The following is a 17,165-nucleotide window of genomic DNA, read 5'->3' on the forward strand; positions in this document are numbered from 1 at the left end:
GAGAAACATCTGCAAGATCGGAGAAAACCGGCCTCTCTATAATGGAACGTTATGTTAGGTTAAGTTTAAGTGGCAGTCTGCCATCAGACTCACTCAGACCACAGGAACAGAAGAAGAAGAAAGATGGCTTCTAGTTCCTACCGTTGAACTATCCAGATCGCTTTAAAAAGCCCAACAACTTGCGAATGTTCACAGCCGCTAAGTTAGACAGACATGAGAATCTAAAGTGGAACTCCTTCTGAGACAGTGAGGGACACACACATAGATATATGGATTCTTCTTCTTCGATGTCCTCAAAGCTTCTGCAAAGTCGTTGCTGGCAACCTTCAGTTTGCCAGCATGTTTTCCAAATAGACAGACACAATGACTGAGACGTCTGTTCTAGCTAATGACAGCAAAGCATTGGCTAGAACAAGTTAGACAGACATGAGAATCTAAAGTGGAACTCCTTCTGAGACAGTGAGGGACACACACATAGATATATGGATTCTTCTTCTTCGATGTCCTCAAAGCTTCTGCAAAGTCGTTGCTGGCAACCTTCAGTTTGCCAGCATGTTTTCCAAATAGACAGACACAATGACTGAGACGTCTGTTCTAGCTAATGACAGCAAAGCATTGGCTAGAACAAGTTTAGATTAGGCCACATGGTTTTGTACTTCTCACAGCCCCCTTTTTGTGACCATCTATCATTTGTTGTCCTTCGGACCTGGTCTTGAAAACTAAGCTTACATGTCGCCAGAGGCATACCCACAGATTCCAGTGTCCCTGGAATGTGTTCAGCCATATCATTAAAAGATCTGCGAAAGCCGGTTTTTGTGTTCAGAAATCTCCAGGGATTTAAAGGCTGCCTGCCTGTCTGAGAAGATGTTTATGCCAATCGTCGTTATTATACTATATCTTAGCCATTTCACCACTTCCTTAATTACACACTGCAGTGGTCGGGTAACCTTTTCGATATGACCAGTTCTAGATTTTTAGAGTACACCCCATCCGAAGCCACCTTCGCCTCACGGCTGTGGTCGCAGCAATTTGTCTAGCCACAATTTCCAGAAGCATTAGATGTATCGTTAAATTTTGTGCATCAGATGGTGTCGTCGTCCTTGCGACTGTGATGCACAAACAAGCCATCCTTTGGATCGGGTTAAGTACTGAACAGTAGGTGGACTTTTGAAGAGCCGTCCAGCAGACCACACCACCATATAGCACCTATATGGAAAGCCCTATAATGGAAAGACTGTTCCCCTGTAGACGCGAGCATGAGTAGAGCAAGTGCATCGTGTCCTCCTCATCACGAAAGATTTGGCAGTCATTATGCGGGATTCCCTTATGTGCGGTTATACGGTCTATGGCACAGGGCCCGGTTACAATTCTTGTAATTGTTCCCGTAAGTGACCTCTTATCAAAGGCCAGTAATTTCTTCCTGTTCCTATCGATGGTATGCGAGAGTGTCCTGGTAAATCGGCATCCATGGACAGACTCCCACCTCGCTATCGCCTCTGCACATATGCAAGCCCGGCGACTAGTTTGTTGCACCCACTTCTGGCGTATTCGTCCGCCTTCTTGTTTCCCGGAATATCATCGTGAATGGGAAATCTAAAGTAAGTGATATGTCTTGAGCCAGTATGCGGGGATTCCAAACGCTCCACAACGCACTTCGACCTAACTGTCGAAGTGGGACCTGTCCACATAGGTCCTAAGTTTCGAAGACGGTAAATCACTTCCTAGAATTTCTTTTGCAACTATTGTTACGGCACAAACCTCTGTCTGAAAGACTGCAACTTCGTCCGGAAATCGCAACGACATACCGAGTTAAATGTTTCGGAGTATACTCCCAATGTAGTCCCTGACTCAATCTTGGAGCCATCTGTGAACACCGAGGTCTCATCCTCCATTCTCGGCAGAGTACCAAAGATCCTTTCTCGAATCGGTCTCTGTGCTAGGAATTTTGAGACTCTCCCCAGTCTGCCCACCGTATTCACAGTGTCCATAGCTTGTAGAACTCGAGTTTTTATCTCCACACACTTCCACCATATCAGTGCCCGTGCTTCTAAACGAACATTCTCCTACAGAAGGCACCTTTCGGCTTCTTTCTTGCGTGATCCTTTTTCATGACAGCTTTCGAATCGAGAACTAGGTCTAGATACTTCGCCTTATATCGGGTATTTCAAGAAAAGCGCTGCAAAAGTTTTTGCTTTCGATATTCGTACGAAGTTTATTGACATAGACCATAGACTTGGCGTAGCCCCTCAGGATATAGTCTTGATTGTGATATTCGCTGTAGAGCTTGTGGCGTCGTTCTGTTGAAACCACATGTCCTTCAAGTTCATATCATCCAATTGGGGTCAAAAATGCGTATTGTGTTATCATGGAACGGTAGCAATTCTCGTTCAAAGTAATGTGCCGGTCTTGATCATCACGGAAGAAGTGTGGCCCAATGACAGCGCCGGCCCATAAACCGCACCAAACCGTAATTTTTTCGAGATGCAATGGTGACTTATGGAGTACGTGTGGATTGTTGTCTGACAAATAACTCATATTTTGCTTATTGACGAAGCCAACCAGCCAGAAATGAGCCTCATCGTAGCGCTCTTAATGTTGAGAACACTGACTCCGAATTTCGGAAGTTAATTTTAATAATTTCGGCTCGTTGTTTCTTTCCATTTTGAAATGGCAAACCTTACTCGTTGGCTGTCCCTATCGGTCTACTTTTGTAGCGTCCCAATTTAAAAGCACTTTATCAGCAAGTTAAGCTCAGTCTTTTCTGTATTTATCCTCAACCCATTTCTTGTAGCCACTTAAAGGTCTTACTAGCGACCTTTACATGATCTCGCTGATCAATGACATTTGCGAAATTTGCTTAGTAGTTCGAAGTCATCCACATATGCAAAGATTTTTATGCCATACCTTTTGAGATACATCAGGATTTTGTTTATCACTAGCTTACACAGAATTGTCGAGAACACGCCTCTGTGAGGCTTTTCCCTTATCATTCGCCTTCTAACCATGCCATCTTTCAAGTTCGCGTTGTCATCTGGCCAACAATATTATCAACTGTCTCATTACTATTTTGCTCATTGAACCCAGTATCACTTCTACGGAATGTGTTCGCATTATCTTCGTCACCATTTTTATACTAACCACCGAAGGATAAGGGTATATTCATTTTGTCATTTCGTTTGGAACACATCAAAATATCCATCTCCGACCCTATAAAGTATATATATCGTCGTAAAAATTTTAGACCATCTAGCCGTGTCCGTCCGTCTGTCTGTTGAAATCACGCTACAGTCTTTAAAAATAGAGATATTGCGGTGAAACTATGCACAGATTCATAGGTAGGCTAAGTTCGAAATTGGGCTATACCGGACTATATCTTGATATAGCCCCCACATAGACCGATGTGCCGATTTCGGGTCTTAGGCCCATAAAAGCCACATTTATTATCCGATTTTGCTGAATTTTGGAACAGTGAGCTGTGTTAGGCTTTTCGACATCCTTCGTCGCCCAGATCGGTCTAGATTTGGATATAGCTGCCATATAGACCGATCCTCCGATTTAGGGTCTTAGGCGCATAAAAGCCACATTTATTACCCGATTTTGCTGAATTTTGAGACAGTGAGCTGTGTTAGGCTCTTCGACATCCTTCTTCAATTTGGCTCAGATCGGTCTAGATTTGGATATAGCTGCCATTACACCGATCCTCCGATTTAGGGTCTTAGGCGCATAAAAGCCACATTTATTATCCGATTTTGCTGAAATTTGGGACAGTGAGCTGTGTTATGCTCTTCGACATCCTTCGTCAATTTGGCCCAGATCGGTCTAGATTTGGATATAGCTGCCATTAGACCGATCCTCCGATTTAGGGTCTTAGGCACATAAAAGACACTTTTATTATCCGATTTTGCTGAAATTTGGGACAATGAGTTATCTTAGGCTCTTCCATATCCTTCGTCAATTTGGCTCAAATCGGTGTAGATTTGGATATAGCTGCCATATAGACCGATCCTCCGATTTAGGGTCTTAGGCCCGTAAAAGACACTTTTATTATCCGATTTTGCTGAAATTGGGGACAGTGAGTTAAGTTAAGCCCCTTGACATACTTCTGCCAAATGGCAAAGATTTGTATATAGCTGGCATATAGACCGATTTCTCGGTTTTAGGTTTTGGGGCCATAAAAGGCGTATTTATGTCGCTGAAATTTGAGAGAGTGAGTTCTGTTAGGCTCTTGTTATCAGTCCCAAAGTTGACAATGCAAGGCTTCACAATGAAATTCGAAGGACAGAAGCGTTTGATAACTCTGAAAGGTAAGTTGTATGCTGGTGCTACAATAAACGGAAATCTATTTGTAATGGATGAAAAACATACGGCTATGATGACGTCGTGTATTCACACTTGGCACCGTCTATTTGGTCACCGTGATATGGATGCAATAAAATCTGGTGTGGATACAATTGTAGAGATGTAATTGTGAAAGTAAGTGTGAAGTGTTTTTAAAAGGGAAGATGACCCGGAAACCCTTTCCGAAGATTGCAGAAAATCGCGCAAAAAGCACACTCGACTTAATACACAGTGACTTGTGTGGTCCCATGCAAAATTGCACTCCAACTGGTAATCGCTATGTTCTGACCCTAATTGATGACAAGAGCAGATATTGTAATGTTTATTTTTTGAAAAATAAAGGGGAAGCAATTCATAAAATCAAAGATTTTGTCGCATACACTGAAAAAAAATTTGGTAAGCATGCGAAAACCTTGCGGACAGACAGAGGTGGAGAATTTTGCAACAAGGAGATGAAATCATTTCTAAATAGCAAAGGGATTCATCACGAGTCAACTGCTCCATATACACCCGAACAGAATGGTGTAGCTGAAAGGAAAAACAGAAGCCTAATGGAAACGGAAAAGATGAATACTCTTTGATGCGGATATGAATGTGAAATATTGGGCAGAGACAGTTAACACCGCAAATTATCTACAAAATCGACTACCAACGTTTGCAACCGAAGTTACACCCTATGAGGAATGGCATTCGAAAAAGCCAAGCATGAAACATATTAAGATTTTTGGTTCTGTTGCATATGCTCACGTCACAAAGAAGAAGTGCCAAAAGCTGGATGCTGTTGCAAGAAAAAACCTCTTCGTGGGATATTTTGATGAAACAAAATCGTTATCGTCTGCTGAATCCCAATGATAGCACCATTATCATAAGTAGAGACGTTAGTTTTTTGGAAGAATACAAGTCGAAAGTTGAATTTACGGAAACTATTGGGTTGCCCAAAAAGTAATTGCGGATTTTTCATATAGTCGGCGTTGACAAATTTTTTCACAGCTTGTGACTCTGTAATTGCATTCTTTCTTCTGTCAGTTATCAGCTGTTATTTTTAGCTTGCTTTAGAAACAAAGTGTAGAAAAAGTATATTTGATTAAAGTTTATTCTAAGTTTTATTAAACATGCATTTACTTTCTTTTAAAAAAATCCGCAATTACTTTTTGGGCAACCCAATACATTCGAAGAAAATTGCGAAATCGGGCAAGCATCAAATGACAACGAAGAAGTTATAGATGAGATACCAGATACCATCGAAATTGCATCAGGAGATGAACCTTTCGAAACCGCAAGTGATTCATTTACTTCCGAAGAAGATGTAGTTATCCCAAAATGGGTTTCACAAAGGTCAACAAAAGGTAAAAAGCCCAAGCGATGTGAAGCGAATATGAGTATTTGGTCCAAATAGGAACATATTTTGAAGTAGCTGCTATGGGGCATAAGGTATGTATTTTTCACCGGATTTTGACGAAAGGTGGTTTACATATATACCCGAGGTGGTGAGTATCCAACGCCTTTTTACCTGTTTTTTTTTTGAAAACCTGTTGTTTTGTTCAAATAAATAGTAAAAGCGAGTACACTTCTATTATTTTTTCAATCTTTACACAAAGACCCACTGTTCCACAACCACAGAAACCTTTCAAAAGGCTTAAAAAGTGTATATGCCTGAATGTGAGCAAATTTGTATTTTGGTATTTTCGTACTTTTAATGAAATAATTTTACTTTTCATAAATACTTAGACCGCATACTAGCATGTCTGCGACGTTTACACAATCGTTTTAACAAAAAACCCACAACTAAAAACAGTCACCTAACATATTCCGGTCTGTAGCATTTAATCCATCAGTAATGGGGAAGTCAGTATATACTTGACTTGCATGCCACATACATGATTTGTTCCTCCTCTATGGTGTAAAGTACCTCTTAATTTAGATTTTCCGAAAAATTACTTCCAATAAAAAAGACGTTTGGAGTCAAACAATGAATTACCTTTACATGATCGTCTCATTGTCACTGACTGCGATAATTTCTATGTGATGTCATCTTCTTCTGACTTTTCGCGTTCCGACCATACATATATCAACACCCCCTAAGATTATGAGTTGTTAATTAAATATAATAAAACCAATTTATATAACTTCAGCTGTATAATTATTTTCTTTATATTATGTCTTTACAATGACTTTTAAATTTTGAAAAGAAAGTAAAAGTGATTTTCTATATGACAAGCCACAAGTGCTAGGTGACATAATATAATGGGTTTATTATGAATACCTGGTCTGGTCTGTAAAAGCCAAAAATTTACATAGTCTGCTTCTCTGAAAACTGCAAATGCAAAAGTGAAAATATGATAATGCCCTGCAATTTCCTGTTTGTTATAATTTTTGAAAAGAGCGTGCATACAAAGATGACTGTTCGATGATGTTGCACTTTTCGTACATTTTATTTAATTGATCCCTACATTTCAAATGTACCATACCCTTCATAGTAATGCGCTGTAATTTTGATTCTTCAGATTATGATTTTCTATGAGCAAATATAATTGAGATATAACTTATCTTATCTGGCGGATATGGAATTAATATCGAATGATTGGTTTATGTAGAAGCTGCTTCTAAGAATGGACCCGTTAAGACAACTCTACATAATGGCATTGGAATCCTAAGTATGAATTCGAATGTAAATGTTCAGTCAAATCTGATACCATTTGGGTGGCCTGGAGGATCTTAATTGCAATTGAAAGATCAGTTCATATATATATCTAATCATGGGTAAATTTAGGTAATTTACAATGTGTAAATGTCTTTGATGCTTTTTTACTCTACATACCAAATTTTTGCCAAACCAGGCAGAAATAAAAGATTCTAGGAGCCGAACAAAGAATATCGAGAGATCGGTTTATATGGAAGCTACCTCAGGTCAAAAATGTTGACTTTCAGGGGAAAAAATTGTGACTTTCAGGGGATCCAGACTTGAAATCGAGAGATCGGTTTATATGGGAGCTGTATCAGGTTTTAGACCGATTTCATCCGTACTTGACACAGTTGTTGGAGGTCAAAACAGAACACTACATGCAACATATTAGCCAAATTGGACAAAAATTGAGGCTTCCAGAGGCTCAAGATGTTAAATCGGAAGAACGGGTTATTTGGGAGCTATATCAGGCCAAAGACCGATTTCAACAGTACTTGGCACGGTTATTGGACATCGTAAAATAACATTACTAATCTGCCGATTTAAGTTCTTGCGCCCATGAAAGCCACATTTATTATCGGATTTCGCTGAAATTTAGGACAGCCAGTTGGTTTAGGCCTTGCGACATCCTTGCTCAATACGGGCCACATATAGATATAGCTGCCAGGGGGGCCGACAACGGCACAATCGCCGACTTTCTCAATATTGAAAAGACTAGGATAAGCAAAGATCCTAATACTAAAACATAAAGCAGCGCAGGGACGAGAGTCCCAACGCAGCCTAACGAACAGGGACCCGACGATGGAATCATCAATGATTTTCTCGAGATTAGGAAGACTAGGATGGATGCTGAAACTTCAGGTAGTGCTGTGACAGAGGACTCAATGCCACCTTAAGCACAGGGAGCCGACGATAAGACCTTAACCTACTCCCAAGAAGCCCGATTTCAACCGTAATTGGCACGGTTATTGGACATCATAAAATAACATTACATGCAAAATTTCAGCCCAATCGGATAACGAATGCGGCTTCTAGGAGCTCAATATGTCAAATCGGGAACGTTTAATTGATGTCCTCCTAGTCGTTGAGTTCGAAGATGGGCTATATCGGACTATATCCTGATATAGCCTCCATACAGACTAATCTGCCGATTTAAGTTCTTGCGCCCATGAAAACCACATTTATTATCGGATTTCGCTGAAATTTAGGACAGCCAGTTAGTTTAGGCCTTGCGACATCCTTGCTCAATACGGGCCACATATAGATATAGCTGCCAGGGGGGCCGACGACGGCACAATCGCCGACTTTCTCAATATTGAGAAGACTAGGATAAGCAAAGATCCTAATACTAAAACATGAAGCAGTGCAGGGGCGAGAGTCCCAACACAGCCTAACGAACAGGGACCCGACGACGGAATCATCAACGATTTTCTCGAGATTAGGAAGACTTGGATGGATGCTGAAACTTCAGGTAGTGCTGTGGCAGAGAACTTAATGCCGCCTTAAGCACAGGGAGCCGACGATAAGACCATAACCTACTCACAAGAAGCCCATTTTCGCAAGATGTGGAAGACTAGGTAAAGATTCTAATATTGGAACATCAGGCAGTCCAGGGACGGTAGACTCATTATAGCCTAACGAACGGAGACCCGATGATGGAGCCATTGCCAACTTTCCCAAGATTTGGAAGACTAGGATAGGCAAAGAACATAATATTAAAACTTCAGGCAGTGCAGTGACAGGAAAAATCAATGCAGCCTAAAGAATAGAGCAGATGATGAGACCATCACCCACATGCAAGAAGCCCATCTAATGGAAGACCAATGATTGAGGTCATCCAGATAACACTCCACCGGTGGGAGAAAACTTCTCACGCTATGATGGAAAAAATCACCAAGGGCAAGATTCATATTGCCTTCATTCAGAAGCCATGGATGACCCGGAACAAATTTTTTGGGCTGAACCATGTCAAATACCAATTATTCGGTTGGTGAGAAAAGCAAAACAGACAGAATATGAGTATCTAATAGGGTGTGATGCGAACTCTTACCACATTTCGTGGGGTAGTACTAACAGTAATAAGTGGGGCCAAGCCCTGGCAGAATTCTTGAATACCAATGACCTACAACTACTAAATTTCCCATGAACATTTCATTAAGGAACAGAAGACACTTCTCTCATATCATTGAGTGCAATCCGATAAAAGTTAAAGCTCAAGGGCCTCTTAACGACCTAATAGCACTTATATTGGTAACACAACTTCCTTTGTTAATAGGATTAGGGAGAAGGTTTTAGATGTGACGATATGTTCGGAAAATTTAATAGATGTGGCTCAGGGTTGGAGGCCTACATGGAGCATTCCTTCTCAAACCATCGATACATTGGGTTTGGAATAGCACGGCCATCGCCGAATCCGATTAGCTTTCGGAATAAGTTGAAAACCAACTGGCCCAAATTCGGAAGACTACTCAGAAGAAAACTTGGGCAACATATTGTAATTTAGATTGTCCAAGCATAGAAGACAATGTCAACAGGCTTACGACTGCACTAGTAGAGTCTTTCGATGATTGTTGTCCACTTCGAGAAAGGAAATCAGCCCAAGAAAAACCTGGATGACCGGGGAGATCCGCAACATTGGGAAAGAGATTCGCAGACTTTTTAACAGGGCACGTCGTACAAAATCGAAAGTATATTGGCAAAAGGCAATGGTGGTGTTTACACCCAAGCCCGGCAAAGCAAGTTATGGGACACCAAAGGCTCTACTCAAAACCATGGAACGCATTGTGGATACCATGATAAAGAGTAGAATATCCATACAACATAGGTCATGGGAGAATGTCTGGAGGATAGGAGCAGGTCATTCCTTCGCGGTATAATCTAGGCGACGATAGGAAACCTGAAAGAAATGAAAGATATTTCCTATAGGAATTCTGAAACGACACTTGAGGTCGAGTGCGAGGCACTGTTGCCTGCGGCACAGTATTTTCTTGGCGGAACCCTAGTATTGTCATGCTACACGGATGGATCAAAGAAGCTAGAGGACAGAGTGGGTCTGGGGATCTGTATTGAGAACCCAGGGACTGAGATCTGTTTCGACTGCCTGACCATAATACAGGCTGATATCCGGGCGATCACGGATTGCTGAGGTGGTGTGGTGTTAATGCGAGAACATTGAGTGCGAACATCTTTACGGACAGTAAACTAGCGGAGGCCACCGTAGCGCAGAGGTAAGCATGTCCGTCTATGACACTGAACGCTTGGGTTCAAATCCTGGCGAGACAATCATAAAATTTTCAGCGGTGGTTATCCCCTCCTAATGCTGGCGATATTCGTGAGGTACTATGCCATGTAAAAACTTCTCCTCAAAAGAGATGTTGCACTGCGGCACGCCGTCCGGATTCGGCTATAAAAAGGAGGTCCCTTATCATTGAGCTTAAATTTGAATCGGACTGCACTCATCGATATGTGAAAAGTTTGCCTCTGTTCCTTAATGGAATGTTCATGGGCAAATTTGCATTTGCAAACTATCCATTAGGGCAATTACAACCAAAACGGTAAGTTTAAGAACAGTCTTGGATTGTAAGAAGGAGATTAACGCCTGCTCTGACGATGGCGCGATCCGCATTATTCGCGTGCCTGGCCTTAGTTGAGTAAGGGGGAAGAAGACCAGAGAACTGGAATAACAGTAAGCATTGTGGAATAGCGGTAAGTAGGACGACGGAAATCATATGGAGATATTCGGATTGTGAGAATCGAGATTATTACAGAAAGGAAGACTGTATAGTTTTTGATATCATAACAGGACACATTGGACTGCGAGATCACTTATGCAATATCGGTGTGGCAGGTGATAGCATGTATAGGACATGTGAGGAAGGTGATGAGACTTTGGAGCATTTCCTCATTGCCTGCCACGTTAGTGGAGACATTATACCAGATATGAACAAACTTAGGGGCATGCTAGTAGCACGGAGTTCTTGACTGAGGTTTACATTTTCGAGGTTACTTTTTGGTATTTTGAGCGTATTACAAAACTATTATTAGCTTAGGTGTATGTCCATAGTGGCATAGGGCCCTTAGCTGGCCTTAGCAAAGGCCCTTGGACCCATATTATTATTGTTCGACTATTCCATTAAGGAACAGGGGCAAACTTCTCATATATTGATTTGTGCTGTCCGATTCAAGGCGCCTTTATTGTCTGATTTCGCTGAAATTTGGGACTGTTAGTTGCGATAGGCTCTTCAACAACTTTCTGCAATTTGGCTCGGATCGGTCCAGATTTAGATATAGCTGCCATATAGACCTATCTCTCGATTTAAGGTCTTGGGCTCATAAAAGGCGCATTTATTAAAAGATTTCGCTTAAATTTGGGATAGTAAGTTGTGTTAGACCCTTCGATGTCTTTCTAAAATATGGCATAGATCGGTGCAGATTTGGATATAGGTACCATATAGACCGATCTCTCGATTTAAGGTCTTGGGCCCATAAAAGGCGCATTATTGTACGATTTTGCCGAAATTTGGGACAGTGAGTTGTGTTGGGCCCTTCAACATCCTTTTCAATTTGGCTTAAATCGGCCCAAATTTGGATATAGCTTTCATATACATCGATCTCTCCATTTAAGGTTTTAGGCCCATAAAAGACGCCTTTATTGTCCGATTTCGCCGAAATTTGGAATTGTGAGTTGCGTTAGGCTCTTCAACAACTTTCTGCAATTTGGCCCGGATCGGTCCAGATTAGATATAGCTGCCATATAGACCTATCTTTCGATTTAATGTCTTGGGCCCATAAGAGGCGCATTTATTGTACGATTTCGCCGAAATTTGGGACATTGAGTTGCGTTGGGGCCTTCGACATCCTTCTTCAATTTGGCCCAGATCGGTCCAGATTTGGATATAGCTGCCATATAGACCGATCTCTCGATTGAAAGTCTTGGCCCCTAGAAGGCACATTTATAATCCGGTTTCGCTGGAATTTGACACAGTGACTTACAGTAGGTTTCTTGACATCATTGTCGTATATGATTCAGATCGGTCTTTATTTGGATAATGTTACCAAAAAGACTAATATTTTGCTCCACAAAATTGAACAATGACTTGTACTTATTAGACCAATCGAATTTGGACCATTTTTCTATATAGTATTTATGTGGATATAAATTATGCATTTTTCTCGGTATTATGACGAAAGGTGGTTTTCATATATATTCGAGGTGGTTGGTATCCAAAGTTCGCCCCGGCCGAACTTAACGCCTATTAACTTGTTTACTAGTTTTTTCGATTTTCTCCCACTGTGTGATGGGATCGATCGTCCACAGAAGGGGAACGGACCAAGAAGCTTCGATTTCTTTTCTGCGACAAGGTAAGCAGAGGCTCTTGCCGATATAAGTCTGATTAGTTCACTCTCCCTCTATGTAAGGTTGACTGACAAATTTTTGTAGGTAAGAACAACCCCTTTGCTAAAATATCTTAGTTTTTTGGCCTTTGACTTGTTCTTATCTCGCTGTTGCCCATACCTTGAAAAATCAAGATCCTGATCACTCCGCCTTATGAGAACAGGGCCTCTAGCTTCTGATCTTTCGCTAGCCATCTGGTCGGTTGCCAACCCCCTTGGAGATGCTGAACTGATCATGGCGGTACACTTGACATTTTAGAGTGATCTCCAGATTCTGTTCATTACTGCTAAGCTACTAGGACTATTAATGTCAGGTTTATGATATTCCTCTGGAGTTCTTGTAGAGTGTGCGTCTTCATTAGAAAGATAGAGGTTTTGTGCAAGAAATTGCATACCAAGAATAATATTTCATTTCATCTCTCTTTAGTGGCGTTATGTGAGGGCAATCCCTAGATGAATTAAATGCTATGGAAAATTTTGGAAAACTATTTTTATACCCTCCATCATAGGGTGGAGTTCACTAATTTCGTCATTCTGTTTGTAACTCCTTGAAATAGTCCTCTGAGACACCATCAAATATATATATTATTGGTCGTCATGACATTTTAAGTAGATCTAGCCATGTCCGTTTGTCTGTCCGTCCGTCCATCTGTCTGACTGTCCGTCCGTCCGTCCGTCTGTCCGTCCGTCTGTCCGTCCGTTTGTCCGTTCGTCCGTCTGTCCGTCCGTCTGTCTGTCCGTCCGTCTGTCCATCCGTCTGTCCGTCCGTCTGTCCGTCCGGCTGTCCGTCCGTCTGTCCGTCCGTCTGTCCGTCCGTCTGTCCGTCCGTCAGACGTCCGTCTGAAATTTTGCACGAATACTCCTTATTAGTGTTAGGTTAGTTGGGGATTGTAAATGGGCCACATCGGTCCATGTTTTGATATAGCTGCCATATAAACCGATCTTGGATCTTGACTTCTCATGTCACTAGAGGGTCGATTTGACTGAAATTTCGCACGTGGTGTTTTCTTATGACTTCCAAAAACTGTGCCAAATATCGTTTTAATTGGCCCATAACCTGATATAACTGCCACATAAACCGATCTGGGATCTTGAGTCTCTAGAGGTCGCAATTCCTATCCGATTTGGCTGAAATTTTGCATGGGGTGTTTTGTTATGACTTCCAACAACTGTTCCAAATATTGTTTAAATTGGTCTATAACCTGATATAGCTGCCATATAAACCGATCTTGAATCTTGACTTGAGCCACTATAGAGGGCAATTCTAATCCGATTTGGCTGAAATTTTGAAAAAAAGTGTTTTGTTATGACTTCCAACAACTGTGCCAAATAAGGTTTAAATTGGTCCATAACCTGATATAGCTGTCATATAAAACGATCTAGGATCTTAACTTCTTGAGCCACTAGAGAGCGCAATTCTTATCCGATTTGGCTGAAATTTTGCAAGAAGTGTTTTGTTATGAATTCCAACGACTGTGTCGAATATGGTTTTAATTGGCCCATAACCTGATATAGCTGCCTTATAAACCGGTCTGGGATCTGGACTTCTTGATCCTCTAGAGGTTGCAATTATTATTCGATTTGACTTACATTTTGTGCAACGACTTCTCTCATGACCTTCAACATACGTGTCAACTATCGTCTGAATCAGTATATAGCCTGATATAGCTGCCATATAAGCCAATCTCCCGATTTTATTTCTTGAGCCCCTAAAGGGCGCAGTTTTTATTCGAATTGGCTGAAATTTTACACAACGACTTCTACTATGGTCTCCAAGATGCCGTTCAATTATGGTCCGAATCGGACCATTACTTGATATTATAGCTCCAATATCATAGCAATTCTTTTCTTTTATCATATATTTGCCTAAAAAGAGAGATACCTGGAAAAGAACTCGACAAATGCGATCGATGGCGGAGGGTATATAAGATTCAGCCTGGCCGAACTTAGCTTACTTTTACTTTTTTTTTTTTTTGTTCATTTTAACCCATTTGTCTTAAAACCAAATTTCTTATCGACTAAACTCCCATTTTTCAATGTGTCCACTAGTGAATCTTAGGAATTTCTGTTTAACCACAAGACCATGTTGACACTTATTTTAGGCAAAAGACCCCCACTTTGTCATTTGATGGTCCTTCTGAAACTAATTATCTTCGAATAGAAACTTTTCTTGTTGGTAGTAAATCATTTGATTCCCTCACAAAGTTAAAACAGACAAAAACTGTAAACTAAGAACTTTTTGCCAAGAAGAAAAATAAAAATATTTGTGGTTTCCATTAAGAATTTTAACGAGATTGAAATGCGTTAACGAAGCCAGGGTAAATTAAAGGAATTTCAGTAGTGGTTTGATTTTGTCCACATGAAACCACAAAAACTCATTATGGACGCATTTTGGGCAGGAAAAAGGCGCAAATGAATGAAAACTCAGACCAAAAAAGAAATGCCAACAGCAAGTAAGGGCAACATTAGGTAGCAATTTGCAAATCCCTGTACATATAAGAGAGTGTGCTGCTATATACACATTAATGGGAAACGGATATGAGTATAAGCCACCGGATATAGCACACAAATTACACACAACTATTTTTATGGGCATTTTTCGGCCTTAGCCACAAAGTCTCCAAACAGCAAACTAATGAGAGCCACCATCATCTGCTGATGATGATGATGATGATGGCTTTCATGGGCTAAGGCATAGCTCTCACTAGGGGGAGAGTAATAAAACCACCAGGAGCAGCAGCAAGAGGGTGGCTACAAATCATAAAAAAATCGAAATTCCTCTTATTTGGTTTTTTGGCCATAAAAGTGAAATCCCTGACATTGTCTACGGCCGCTCCATTGTATTAAGGCCCATTTTATTTTCAAAGAAAAGGAAAATTTTGTAAACATTTTCGTGACATTGAACTTTTGCCGTTCTGCCTTGATGAGCATCCATTATTGGAGATAAAGTGCGTTTGGGTACTTGAGGTTCCCCTCAATAAGCCTAAAACCACTTCGACTGTTTTTGGCTGACATTAAATCTCATGCCAACAATTTGCGCAACTTATCACAATTACGAAGTCTGTGGTAATTATCCACTTGTAAGTGGAAAATTGTATTATGCTACTATGTGTTTGAAAAATAATTTCCTTCATGATTTACAGATTATGAGGAAGTAATTACTACAAACATCATAAATTGTTAGCAATTTTTGTTTAGTAACCAATCTAAACGTCTCATTAAAGTGTCTATATAAAATTTTTATTCCCTCCACCATAGAATGAGGTTATACTAATTTTGTCATTCTGTTTGTAACACCTTGAAATATGCGTTTGAGATCCCATAAAGTATATGTAATCTTGATTGTCATGTCATTCTAAGTCTAAGATCTAGTCATGTCCGTCCGTCCGTCCGTCCGTCTGTTCGTCCGTCCGTCCGTCTGTCTGTCCAAAGCACGCTTACTTTCGAAGGACTAAAGCTAGCCGCTTGAAATTTTGCACAAATACTTCTTATAGGTGTAGGTTGGTTGGGATTGTAAATGGGCCAAATCGGTCCATGTTTTGATATAGCTGCCATATAAACCGATCTTGGATCTTGACTTCTTGAGCCTCTAGAGGGCGCAATTCTCGTCCGATTTGACTGAATCACTTCCAACAACTGTACTGAGTATGGTTCAAATCGGTCCATGTTTGGATATAGCTGCCATATAAACCGATCTTGGGTCTTGACTTCTTGAGCCTCTAGAGGGCGCAATTCTCATCCGATTTGGCTAAAATTTTCCATGAGGTGTTTTGTTATGACTTCCAATAACTGTGCTAGGTATGGCGCAAATCGGTACATAACCTGATATAGCTGCCATATAAACCGATCGGGGATCTTGACTTCTTGAGCCTCTAGAGGGCGCAATTCTCATACGATTTGGAAGAAATTTTGTACGGCAGCTTCTCTCATGACCTTCAACATACGTGTCCAATATGGTCTGAATCGATCAATAGCTTGATACAGCTCCCATATAAACCGATCTCTCAATTTTGCTTCTTGAGCCCCTACAAGGTGCAATTCTTATCCGAATGAACTGAAATATTACACAATGACTTCTACAATGTTCAGCATTCAGTTATGGTCCGAATCGGACTATAACTTGAAATAGCTCCAATAGCAAAACAGTATTCTTTGTTTCCCTAAAAAGAGATACCGCGCATAGAACTCGACAGATACGATCCATGGTGGAGGGTACATAAGATTCGGCCCGGCCGAACTTAATACGCTCTTACTTGTTACAATTAATAAGAGATTGGGTTTTTTCTAGAATTTTTATGGTATTAGCTGACTAGAAGGAGGACATTGGTATCACATCATTTTCAGAATGTATAAAGACATCATATACGCTTGTGCTGTAGGAGGATTAGTGTTTCAAAGTAAAATGCTATCCGGTGCTGATCTCACCCAAATTTCACCTCACTCATTTTACTGCTCCCCTTCCAGAGAAGGCCAATGACCTAGGCGAATGAAAGGCATGGGAAGGCGATATTGGATCGGTCTCAAGATCCGACCCAAGGGTCTCATAGCCAAAAACCTTTGCATACACATGTCCCACAGTGGGATAGAACCGAAAAAAACTTACCTTCGGGAAAAGAGACAGATCCCAAACAGGATTGGTCGCCCACTCCCTTAATTCAGATTGCATCGACCCGAAAGGCTTCGGGTTAACCAAGTTTATTGTAGGCAGTCCTCCGGTCTTCACCGCCAAGTCGTCTGCCCTTTCATTCCC

Source organism: Stomoxys calcitrans, chromosome 4 (assembly GCF_963082655.1).
Source record: "Stomoxys calcitrans chromosome 4, idStoCalc2.1, whole genome shotgun sequence".
Classification (NCBI taxonomy): Eukaryota; Metazoa; Arthropoda; class Insecta; order Diptera; family Muscidae; genus Stomoxys; species Stomoxys calcitrans.